The following is a 13,444-nucleotide window of genomic DNA, read 5'->3' on the forward strand; positions in this document are numbered from 1 at the left end:
CCTTTTCCACAGCGCGGGCAGGGGGTGGAGGGCGGCCGGGCGGCAGGAACAGGGCGCGGTGGTGGCACCATAGGCTGGGCTACGGGTTGCGGCGGAGCCGGAAGGTTGGGGCACTCCCGAGCGAAGTGGCCCAATTCGCCGCAGCAGAAGCAGGTGTTGGTTGTTTGGACTGCCGCGACAATAGCCGCTGCAAGCGCAGATGCTTGCCCAGAAACTCCGGAGCATGCGAGGACCCAGTCTTGGAGCGGCTTGTCACGAAGGGGACGAATGATGGCTTTGCAAGCTGGGTTAGCCCCCTCCTGCAGGATGTCCTTAACGAAGGACTCGCGGGCTGCATTGCCGACGACTCGCCTCTCTGCAGCGGCCTGCACACGAGCTACGAACTCATTAAACGGCTCCTCGGGTTTTTGGAAAAGCTTCACGAGGGGCTCTGGGGCGGCCGCGGCGCACGAACGGAAGGCTCGAAAAACACAGACACGGAGCTGGATGAAAAACCCAGGCGGGGTGGCAGTGTAGGCGCTGGGATCGCCGTAAGGGCCGAACCTGAGAAATGCGTTTGCAGGGTAATGCACACCCTGACGAGCATTGTCGGCAATCTGATTGTCGATCAGGACACCAAGATGGGCTCGCCAGTCAATGAATTGCCCGGGGGAGAGAACCGCTCGGGCTAGAGAGATCCAGTCGTAAGGGATGCAGCGAGGGATGGTCATACGCTCGAGAAGGTCTTGGGCATGAGGGCTGGCAAGGCCATCCTCTTTTATCGCGTTGCGGAGCATTTGGATGTCTTTGGGAGAGAAGGGGACCCACGCTTGTGGGCTCTGCGGAGTGCGAGCGGGATTGAGGGGGAACATCTGAGCCAGAGGCGGAGTGGGGGAGGTGAGAAAGGCGGTGTCGTACGCTGGTGGAGGAGGATTCCCGATGCTCCCGCTATTGCTGGGGCAGGCGGGAGGTGAAGCGGGCCATGGAGGTGAGGCATTGGCGGTGCCACCGGGCGCCGGCCAGGAGGGCGCGGCGGCAACGGTGTTCCTGATTGGCCAAGATGGCGGCACGGTGACGTCACGCCTGACATCACTTCTGGCCTCGGGCCAAGATGGAGGAGTGGCCACGTCATTTCCAGGTACAGGCCAAGATGGCACCGGAGGCTCTGCCGGTTTAGCCGAAAATGGCGATCGGCAGGCATCCGGGACGGGACCGGATGGCGACGAGACAGGAAGAGGTGGGTAAAGGCGGGAAGAGGGCGCCGAGGAAGAAGAAGGAGGAGGTGCGCCATGTTGGCATTGTTTGCAGGACGCGGTGGGGGGGGGAGAAGGCGGGGGGTCGCCATGTTGGTTGGGGTCCGGATCGGAGGCTGTGGGGGGATCCAGTTCGAGCGCGGCCTCTAGCTGGGCGGACAGAGAACGAGCATCGTCGTCTCCATCAGGATCGCAGGTGAGAGGGTGGCTAGGCTCACAGGTGAGAGCGGAGGCAGGGGAGGGCACACCTTGGAGACAGGCGCGGATAGCGACGAGGGTCGGGATAAGGCCGGGGGGAAACTGCTTGCGATCGTGCTCCATAGCGGACGTCACCCGCTGAATTAAACGTTCGTAGGTCTCTGGGCTCCAGAGAGCACAGGTGACAAGCCAAGGGTTAAAGGGTAGGAGAAGGTCCCAATACCGCTGTAGCTGACGGAGAGAGACCTTCACGTGGTGAGTCTCTAAGAGGGCAGCGAGCAGGCGGACTTGAGGAACCTGACGGGATGAGAGGGAGGCCCCCATCGCGGCAGAGGGCTCAGGAGGGGGGTGAAGGGAGCAACGCCGGAGAGTCCCTACCTTGAGCGGCGGCACGGGAGGACGGCGATGGGTCCCGTGCGAGGGGTCAGCAGCGGGCTGGCCAGACAAGGGGCCGTAGCTGGGGTCCCTGTTCAGGCGCCACCTGTTGGCCTCCGCTGCGGCACTGCAGGCGGGTCACTACAGGCGAGTCGCTGCCGGGGATCGGGCCTACGCCACGGCCTGACCGGGGCGGCAGCGGGCGGCTCAAGGCTTGGTGGGGACGCGCGGTTCGATGGAGGAAAAACCACGGAGACGAGGTCTATGCGCAGGTCTGATTTTATTCGGGAAGTACATGGGGTTTTATAGTGTCATGGAGGCGGGGAGGTTGTGGGAGGGGCATGTCCGCGGGGCAGCTGAGGATTGGCTGCAGAGGCAAGGGCGGACCTGCGGTTTATGACGTAAGCCATTGATGGCAGAGGGGGTTGTTTCCGAGGTTGTGCCGGGGCGGATACGGGATGAGGGCGGTTGAAATGAGGCGGGGAGAACAGCGATCGGCTGGGAGGGGGAAGATAACAGTGGCTGGGAGGAGGGGCAGAGGGAGGCAGCAGCACAAACTGCTGCTTGAGAAGGGCCATAATACAGGGAGGTTACGAGGAACAGGCGGGCAAAGTATAAGGAAGCGAAAGGCAGGGTGGGAGCAGGGGACAAACCAATACCTGGGGTTGTATCTACTTTAGCTGCTTCTGAGACTCTGCTGAGGTGTGCTTAAGGGTGACCCCTCTGATGACCTCCTGGCTCTCTTTTGGAGACTCATAGCCATACAAACTCATTTGTCCTTTCCATTTCCCCTTTTATTCAAGTTCAAAAAGCATTTTTAACTCCTGATATTACATGTAGGTTGAGATATTCTGCTGGTCTGAGTTGACCCTTTTATTCAAGGTCATTTTCTAGTTACGTCATCAGCTGGTGCTTGGTAGTAATCCCTTGGTGCCAGGAAGGCTCATCCCTAGGAGTCATGTCCCATGCTGGGGGGAAGGCAATGCATTTACATGCTGAGTTTGGCTTAGAGAGTTGCCACATTTGAGCAAAATGGAGGCTCTCAGGAGGTAATTCTTAGGCATTCTGCAGCTCTAGGCCTAGTTCTTATTTCAGGTGCACAGGCTCACAAGCATAGTCATTAGTATCAAGGGCTCATTGTTAGACCATCTTTCTTTATTGGTCTTAGCCATTGCACTTGGGTGATTGTTGCTGTTCCATTAGGGAATGTGATAGAACTCCCCTGGATAGGAACTCAGCACTCCCTCAGTTGTCATTTTTAACTGTAACAACTATGAAAATATTGAAACATTTTTATGTATCCTGTATATATGCCCTGGAGAACTCCCTCCCAACCATGTGGCCCCTATCAATAATACCCCACACCACTATTCCACCCCTGTCATTGTTGAACCTTTCTGTGGTGCAAAACTTCTCCAAAAACGAAGCAAAAAAAAAAAAATATTGCCAGGTTCCATTAACAGTAAAATGGAATATAGTGATGAGTTCAAAGGTTAGATACAGAACACATACTAATTTAGAAAAATTAAAGCAAAAATAAATTCGGGTATCAAAAATTAAAAAATGAAAAAGCTTTGTTTATTGATGTTTTGCCTTCCATCGCTGCAATAAGTGTTGTCCTGTATGCACATCGGCAAGGCAACTTCTTCCATCCCTTCCTCAGTGTCTACATCCTTTCTTTTTCTTTTTCTCTAATTATTAAGCTTGTCTTCACAAAAGTTTTAGATCACAGTAATTCATATATACAATATACAGTACTCCCACATATCCAACATCAAACACTTTGTCCCTTCCCCAGCAATAATCTTTTTACATGTTCATAGTATATTTACTGCAACTGATGTACAGATATTGAGATAATAGCTTTCAAACAAGGTTACACTTGGGTTTACGTTATGGTTTATATTTTAGACTATACAATTTTCTAAATTTTTAGTTATCTTATGTTTTACATTATGATTTACATTTTAGCCTATAGGCCCCTATATATTTTTGGTGTAATTTAATATGTCCTATATTCATCCTTGCATAATCTTGTGGAACATTTCCATTGCTCCACCATTACACTGATGCCATCATTCAATACCTCTTTCCCCTTCCCCTCAATGACAATCAATCTTCATTGTTTGAAGGGCCATGTTCAGAGATACTTGCAACAATGTTGAGGGCTTGACATGCTTGAGTGCCCTAATATGTTGGGAGCCACCATTTCTCTTGAGAGATACAATTCCCTCTATTTGAGAACATCAGTCCTCCCCAGGATGTGGGTATACCTTCACTCTCATTTTATGGGTCTCCATCCAATGATATAACCCACTATGACAAAATGAGCACTCACACACTCCCTAGAAACCTGTCCTGTGTCAGATTCTCCCCTTTAAGCATCTTAAACAGGAAACCTTCCTTACTATATTTTTGAAATAGTTTTCTCAACATTATACTCTCAACCACATACCTGACAGTCTCCTATGTTCATATGTTCCCCTACCCTCCCCCCAGTTTCTTGGGCCATATTACCCATCCTCCCATCCCTAGCCCCCCTCAAGCCTGCCAAGACCCACCCAAAGTTATCCCTATGCCCCCATTTTATCCCTTCCCTGTATAAATACTTACCTCCAGCTTATCATAGATTTCACCCAGGTAGGTGTCAGCTCACAACCTTCCTCTACCCCTCAAATTCCTTTAAGCCTACCATCTAGTCTCTAGCTCTCTAAGGCAGCTTTGTTTACTTATTTCACATCATTGAGGTCATGTAGTATTTGTCCTTCAATGCTTGGATTGCTTCACTCAACATAAGGTTCTCAAGGTTCATCCATGTTATCATATGTGTTTGTACTGTATTCGTTCTTAAAGCTGAGTAGTATTCCATTGTATGTATATACCACATTTTATTTATCCATTCATCTGTTGATGGGCATTTGGATTGATTCCAACTTTTGGCAATAGTGAACAATGCTGCTATGAACATTGGTGTGCATTTATCAGTTTGTGTCCTTGTTTTCAGTTCTACTGGGTATATACCCAGCAGTGGAATTGCTGGGTCATAAGGCAAATCTATAGCTAGTTTTCAGACATGCTTAGGTCTTTGTCTTTGTATGGGATTTCCATGACCTTGGCCTGCACATCCTCCAGGAAGGCTAAGTTAAAGGTTGCTCTTTGATTCATCATCTGCACAGATTTGCTCATGTCCTGTTTAAAATAATGTGTCAAACTAAAACCTAGTGAAGTAGAAGTAAAAAAGGTAACATTATTGAGATACCAAGCACACTTTTCTTCTAAAAGATAACAGGAAACTTGAGAATTAGAGGCCATGAGTTTCTCCAAGTATTTGCAATTGAATGAAGTCACGTGGATTAAACAATAAAATAGAATCAGTCATAACAATTTCCATTTGGTACTATGCTTGTGCATTCCATCCATTGTGAGTTTGAATCTAACATTCCATGGATGAACACATGACATTATACAGACAAAATACAGACTCTACTTTGTTCAGCCAAAACTCTGCTTTTTCGGTATGTTCTTTGTTAAATTCATGGTTGCACTGCCCTTTGAATTAGAGTACATTCACTAGAACCAGTGTGGTGGAGCTGCTATGAGACTTCCTGGGAGCAGGTCCTTGATTTTTCCTGTGAAAGAAGAACAAATGGTTTGCCATGCAAAGTAGAAGTGGTTTACCTTGAAGATGTTTTGCAAAAGGTCTGGAGTGACCATTAATTATTCACTTAAGTCACCAGTTTAGGGACTTGCATATCAATGGCTTGCCAACTGTGGATTTTCTCATCATGCCAATGACATCTGAAGTATGGACACCATATCTTGTGATGGGAAAGGAATTCGGATTCCCTATATTGGAGACAGCAGTCATCTCACACTGAATACCCATTCATGGATTCCAGCCACTCCTTCAATAGATTCCCTCTGTCTCTTTCCACCCTCCTTCCCTTCTTCCCTCTTTCCTTCCTTCCTTCCATCCTTCCTTCCATTTTTAAAACTTTTGTTTACTATTCAGAGGAAGTAGGGCCTGATTGTTCTATAGAAGAAGCAACATAAAATCTATTCTCTGAAGCCCACACCCTGTGTGTCAGACCCCACTCCAGGGGGTGGATTGCTATTCATTCTCCACTTTAAGTTGCTGTAGGTTGGACTCATCCTGAGTGGCAATGGGAGTGGGAGGGAGTAGGAGTCCAGAGTCAAGCTCTCTGTTGATGTTGGGGAGGACAGCAGTGAATACCTCCAAGATGTGTGGATGGGGATGTGACCCAGAGCCCTTGAGCTGCTGGTGGTAAGAAGAACAGCTTGTAGGGGAGCTGTAAGTGGCTTACAGGACAAATGTACATTTCCCACTTAATAAATGGTAGGGAGTCCTTTTATAATGCTTGCTCTTAAGGATTCACAACCAGAACTTGAGGCTCTGATGTCAAGAAAAGGATGTGAAGTGAAGATGGGTCTGAGTAGAGACTTTGGTCCCCCAAAATACTGTCACCCATGGTCAAGTACAAAGAGATTCTGTATAGTCGGGTACTTTGGATCCCCTCCTTGATTCCCTGGGCTCTGACCACATAGACGTAACCATTCTTCCATCTGCAGTACCTTCTCCCACCCTCCTTCCACACGCCTGCTCTCCTCTCCCTCCAAAACTCCTCTCACCCTCCTCCTAGTCTTGCCCACCCTGCCTCCTATGTCAGGCTTGGGACTTTACTCACACGAAGTGTTTTAGGATGAGCGACCCGCCCATGCTCACCGTTTGTATGGCTTTCCACCCAGGAATTAATCTTCTTTCCGCTTTCTTCTGCAGCATTTACAAAATCAGCGGATTCTGCATTAGCTAGGTAAAATTTCTTAGTGTTGTCCAAATAGTCCTTTCAGATGGAATGAAAGTGTTTCTGTACAAACACCTGGGTAATCTGCCCGACACTCTTAAAGACTACTCCTGAGACACCTGGTTTCACAGAGAGACAGGCTCTTTATTATACTGCACAAAGCAGAAGATTAGGAAAAATTCTCTTACCTATTTTCCCCAAATTGGAAAAATTTGGGTTTTTATGAACTCAAACAAAGGTGAAAATACTGATATTGGGATGTTCGGTGCTGTCGATTGATTTATTTAATCAGGAGGTGTAAGCTCAGGCCCCAGAGGCTGGCTGGGGAGGCATCTAGAAGCAAGATAGAAGCTGTGTCTGAAATTGCTTAGTTAACATTGATTAGGAACTGACAAAATTTTGTAAATATTTACAAAAATTTTGTAAAAGTTGTAAATATTTCAATCCACATAAGATAATGAGGAAGGAGACTAATCTGAACACTCGTAAATTACTTACCTAACATGAAGTAACAAGTACAGAGACAAAACTAAACAAAGCTGACTTTTAAGAACCGACAGATCCAACTGGGGTATGTGTGGTAAGGTAAGGGAATACAAACTGGGGCCATTTACAGAGTTAAAGATTATGCATTTATAAAACATAGCCTTGAATCCATGAAATAAGATTTAAAGGTTAACATACATCAAGGCCATGAATACAGTGAGTGAGTCATTCTACAATATACTAAAATTGAGAAAACATTTATATGATAATTCAGTGAGTATAGGTATTTATTTATAAATTCTCAAAATTTGATTTCAGAAAGCACGACCATGAGCAAATCGACTTTCTATAACTGCTGCATATTTATATATAGGAGCAATGTGGTTAGCATGGAAGGGAAGTGTGGGCTAGCATTAAAGGGCAAGTGCATCTAGAGAAAGGGCAGCAGTAAAGAGCTGTGGGCTGCAAATTGCAAATCGAGCTACCCTGAAGATGATTTGCCCTGGGGTCTTCTCACCAGTCATTTCAACCCTTACATATCTCACCTTTTTGCTAATCCCTCCCACCCTGTGTAGTCAGTATTCCTAGGTGCATCCCCAACTTTCCCCAGGGACTTCCCAAGCCTGCCCACCCACCAATATCCCATTAGACATGAGATTCCTAGATCCTTTACCATCCCAATTTACCTAGTATGCCTGAATTGATGCCAGGCACTCATGGAGTCTTGTGACTAACTCAGCTTCCACATAAGCTAGCCCCTAAACCCATACCTTTCCAGTCAATTGTTATGCTCTGAGACCTTTGTGGGGAGGAGATTTGTAGGTGGGCAACCTGGCACACTTGAGTAAATGCCCCCCTACCTGAGCTAGCCAGGCCATGCTGCCTCCCTCACCCAGCATGCAGATTAAAGGTGTGGAAGGCTGCGTGGAACTTACCTGAAGGAACTGGGATGTCATTTCTCCATAGAGCCTGTTGGCAGTGTTTAGTTCATAAGCATCAATGGATTTCTTCAATTCACTCAAAGCTTTTGAAGTTGTTGATGCACATTTCCTGGACTGTCAACCTCAAACATGCAAAAGGCAGCTCACTGCATTGCTCTGGTAGTGTAAAAACTACCCCAATGCTGCAATCCTTGAAGCTCAGTAGCCTCACCGATTGTTGCATTGGTCCTCCAATATCCTTTAAAATCTGCCTGACATTCAACCTTCTCCAGGAACTTGTTTCTTCCTGCCTTAACATACCCTGATCTTTTTGTTAATTTGAACTATCAATGCTCCTTTTAGCAGCACCGTATAGTCTACCATTGAATTATCTTCTAATTGGTTCAAGTGGTTCCTTTCAGCCTCGCAGCTCAGCTCCAAGTTCCTTAAGAACAAGCACCATATTTTCTTCCTATCGGCCACCAAGGCTGTGTTTATTGCCAAAGTCTGGATGTCTTAACTGTGTTGTGATCTCCAGCCCCATCACACCCTCGGTGATATTATCTCATTGGATGTGTTCACTGTGATGATCTTACCTAGTGTAGGAAGAGGGTGTATTCAGGAAGGCCAGGTTGTGGCACTCCCTGACATCTAGACAGAAAGTTCGCAACCTAGCTGTATTAGTCAGGGTTCTCTAGGGAAACAGAATCAACAAGAGATATCTGTCAATAGTCTGTGGTTTTATGAGTCTCTCACGTGACTGTGGGGATGCACAAGTCCAGGTTCCACAGGCAGGCTGCAACCAGGGGCTCCGATGAAAGTCCAGTGAAGGTTCTGGACTGGGAGACATTGGCTGTCCAAAGACAAACTGGAAAATTCTCTCTCAATGCTGGAATCACTTCCCCTTTTAAGGCATTCAACTGATTGGATAAAGCGTCACTCATTGCTGATGGCAATCTTCCTCACTGATGTCATTGTAATCAGCTATCTATGATTTACCACTGCAGTAAAGTCAATGGTGACTAAAGTACATAAATGCCCTTATATTACAGTTAGCCCAGTGCTTGCTTGACCAAACAACTGGGCACAATTACCTAACCAAGTTGACACATTAGCCTAACCATCACACTACCTTGTAGAGAAAGACACGAAACTTTCTTTTCTTCCCAGTTCTTTTTGTTTCCAGCAGGGTTTCTGAACCTTAACTGTAGTGACAATGGGTTCAGCAATTCTTGGCTCTGGGGGTCATCCTGTTCCCTGTAGGATACTTGGTGGCATCACTGACCTCTACCATTAGATGCCAGGAGCACCCCTCACCCAAACCTATGACCAAAAATGTTTCCAGATATTGCTCACTACTTCCTGGAGGGTGAAATTTCCACCTATATGAGCCATTGCTTTAGAGAATGCTTAGGAAAGAAAATACTATCAAAAGGAAACTGTATTTGACTCTTAAACTTAGATCATAATTATTTGTTACTAGAATGTGAGCTCCTTGAGTGTGATCCCTTCTCTCTCTCTCTCTCTTTTTTTTTTATTTGTTTTATTTATTTCTCTCCCTTCCCTCCCCCTGCCCCCTGTTGTCTTTTCTCTGTGTACATTTGCTGTGTGTTCTACTGTGTCCACTTGCATTCTTGTCATGTGGCACTGGGAAACTGTGTCGCTTTTTGTTGTGTCATCTTACTGCGTCAGCTCTCTGTGTGTGCGGTGCCACTCCTGGGCGGGCTGTGCTTTCTTTGCACAGGGTGGCTTTCCTTGCGGGGTGCACTCCTTGTGTGTGGGGCACCTGTATGCGGGGAAAACCCCTGCATGGCACGGCACTTCTTGTGCACGGCAGCACTGCGCATGGGCCAGCTCACCACACGGGTCAGGAGGCCCTGGGTATCGAACCCTGGTTCCTCCATATGGTAGGCAGACACTCTATCAGTTGAACCACAACCGCTTCCTGGGTCCCCTCTCTTATTTATGTTTACCTTCAACTCTGAATATAGCACCTTGTACACTGTCGTGATGAGTACATGTCTGCTGATTTGATCTGGGTATTAGGTCCATGTTATGAAACTTTGTCCGTGGCACAATTCTTTTGTGAAGAAGAAAGCATTATGCTTGGAGTTACAAGGCTGACTGACAGAAATGCTGAGATGGGAATGGAAAGAATTTCTCTTCCTCATTTAGTCAGGACCTGGTCTACATTCAGATTCTACTACTTACTGGCTTCCAAGACCTGAGCTACTGAGATGGGGAAGACTTGAGTCAGGATTGAGGCTTGTTTGAACTAAGGGGCTTGTATGGGATCCTGTTAGGATTAAGGAAAATGTTCTAAACCAGTGAGTCTCGGACTTCAGCATGCACCAAGCTGCCCTGGAGAGCCTGTTAAAATTCTTACCTGGCCCTGGTCAAGAGATACAGGTTCAGGAAATGCCCATGAATCTACACCTGTAACAGACACTGCAGGGGATGCTGGCAGATGAGACTTGGACCCCAGCTTGCAAATTTCTATGATGCAGCTAAGGGAAGAGCCTCCTGCTCATGTGGGCTGTCAGGGACAGTTCTTATTCCAGGGCCACCCAGGAAAGAAGACTGTTTCTTTGGTGTAAAATAACACCATGGGCAGAGGTAAAACTCTTCTCAACTTCAGTAGTAAACCCAACTTTGGGCAGCTGAGGGTGATTAAAGAGATCTGATGGGGTCTGGTGAAACCAGGGAGCCTGACTGGGGAGTCAGAGAGAAAGAAGGTGCATGGACAGGAAATACATGCTCTCATCCTGGCATGAGCTCAGCACCTCGTACCTGGAAGCCATCCTTTGCCCTTGGGGTGTGGTTAGTAGCCAGCCAGCAAATCCCAAGTGGCCGGGCAGGGAAGGGCCATTTGTTCACCTCTGGGGATGAGGTGCAGTTCATGGTACCCTTTGTGTGCAGACCACAGTGTGCCTGCAGTGGGGGAGGAGGGTATCATTTTCCACCCTGGCTTGGCAGCTAAGTGGCTGCTGGAGCTTGGGGCAAGCACTTTACCTGCCTGAGCCTCTGCTTGTCCTCACAAGCAGTGTAGACTTTGAAGCTCTGAAACACATCCCAGCTCTTATCGCCTGTTTCTCTCTCTGCAGCCTTTCACAGAATCACAGATACAAAGAAAGTAAGACAGAGAAACTCTAAGCTCCCCTACAGAAGCAATGAAGGCTGAGTGGACCCTGATGGCCACCTGGAACCCTGGGATTAGGGAGGGAAGAGCTCACAGGCTCCTTGAAGTGGCCTGGGCAGCCAGGGCATGGGGGGCTTGGGTGGAGACTCTAATCATTGCTTGTTCTTGTGGATGGTTTCTGCCAGAGGAGCCCTGAGGAGACCAATTATCTTGCACTGTCACTCAGATTGATGAATTGGTTAACATGGCTCTGTGGTCTTCTGGCGGGTCTAAGGTGGGGGCAAATGGCAATAGCAGCAGCAGCAGCAGTGACCTTTGGGGAGTGCCTCTAATGTGCTCAGCACAGTGCTCTGCTAAGGGCTTCTTAGCATCTCTAAGTCTCTACTCCAATTCGGAGAAAGACAAGAAGTGGGGGGTTGAATAATCTCTCTAAGGAGGCAAAGAGGTGGCAGACTCAGTTTTGAACCAGAACTGTCTGAATCCAGAACCTTCCATTTCTTAGCACCGAGTTTTGGAATATTAAAGCTCTAAAGCAATATATCTCTTAGCCATCATTTACCAAAATATACTTGGACTTACTCCTTAAGCCCATTATTGATTAACTAAAATGGTATTATTTTACATTATTTTCATAATAATAATACCTGTAGCAGTTTGATATGGTTTATGAATTCCCAAAATAGATATTGGATTATGTTTGTAAACTGGTCTGTACCTGGGCGTGATTAAATTATGATTAAGGCGTTGATTGGGCCACGTCAGTAGGATGTTGAGTCCCTGTAGGGGGTGGGGACACACAGATAAAACTACATGGCAGAGCAGAGGAATTGGTTGGAGTTTTGATGCTGTTGTTTTGAGCTGGAGCCAGCGAAGTAAACAGACAGAGAAGCAGATATGGCAAAGGTCCCTGGAAGAGACATGAGCCATTTCCCTTCTAGTCTACAGCTGGCCTTATGGAGTGGGCAGAGCAGAAGCCCAGAGAGAAGCAAGCCCCAGGAAGAGAGCAACCCAGAAAGCCTGAACCCTTCCAGATGTCAGCAGCCATCTTGCCCCAATACGTGGGAACAGACTTTGGTAAGGGAAATAACTTACACTTTATGGCCTGGTAACTGTAAGCTTCAACCCCAAATAAAAACCCTTTATAAGAAGCAAGAGATTTCAGGTATTTTGCATCAGCACCCCTTTGGCTAATACAATACCTAGCATTTATTAACGGCTTCCAATAGTCCAGCCACTGTTGCAGTTATTTTGCATGTATTCACATTTATTGAGGCAGATTCTTTTATTTCCCACGTGGAATGAGGTCACTGTGGCCGAAAGCAGTTGTGTCTGACCCTTGCATTCACTGCTGGTGAACAAGAAAGCTAGAATTTCAACTCAGGCTGTTTAGCTGCAGTCTGGGCTCTCAAGTACAACACTGACTTTCTCTCAGTGAAACAAATATATGAGAAGAATAAGAGGGTAACATGAAATGTGAAATCTCTCTGTGTGTTCCAATCATTTTGCCCCAAGTTCCCCTAAAAATCACATTTTACACTTTATGTAATTTCCCCCTCAGTCTAAACGCTGACGCCCTTGGGTATTTTATGATGCTTCTGGGTCCAGCTGCTGTGTGGCTCACTTGCTCCTTTGTAGTTCTTACATTTGCACTGGGAGACACAGGAAAGGGGACAAGAAAACTTTATGCAAAGATCTGTTTAAATCATAGGAAAGCAAGAAATAAAACTCCAAAAACAAACAAACAACCCAAAGAAATTCAGTGTCAGAGTACTCTTCTTGACAGAAAGGAAAACCGGGAAAGCTGGTTTGTCAGCAAGTATTTCAAAAGAGTCTCCAGCCATCCATCCATCCATCCATCCATCCATCCATCCATCCATCCATCCATCCATCCATCCATCCATCCACCCGTCCATCCATTCACCCGTCCATCCATCCGTCCATCCATCCACCTACCCACCCACCCACTCATCCATCCATCCATCCGTCCATCCGTCCATCCGTCCATCCATTTATTCTTGAATACATGCCTAATATTTACCACAAATTTAAGTCAACATACTTCAACCAATAGTTTGTGCATTTTTAACTTCATCTTAAAATTGTGGGCAAATTTGGCCATCCTCCTCCCGAAGGAAGTTCAGGCATAAGTGAACAGATGGGGGCAGAGCATGTGGGAGGGTGTGTGCCTTCCCCAACAAACTTGTGTTCACCTTGTCATGGAGAATTGCCTGCTCAGCTTCCAGTGCTACCCTTTAAACCAGCCTTATCTGG

At 46.9% G+C, this 13,444-nt stretch overlaps 1 pseudogene; it reads right to left on the reverse strand.

The window, feature by feature from the left end:
- The window catches only part of LOC139436642 (serpin B4-like), a 36,966-nt pseudogene that overhangs the window by 8,660 nt on the left and 14,862 nt on the right, over positions 1–13,444 (reverse strand).

Source organism: Dasypus novemcinctus, chromosome 16 (assembly GCF_030445035.2).
Source record: "Dasypus novemcinctus isolate mDasNov1 chromosome 16, mDasNov1.1.hap2, whole genome shotgun sequence".
In the NCBI taxonomy this organism is placed as follows: Eukaryota; Metazoa; Chordata; class Mammalia; order Cingulata; family Dasypodidae; genus Dasypus; species Dasypus novemcinctus.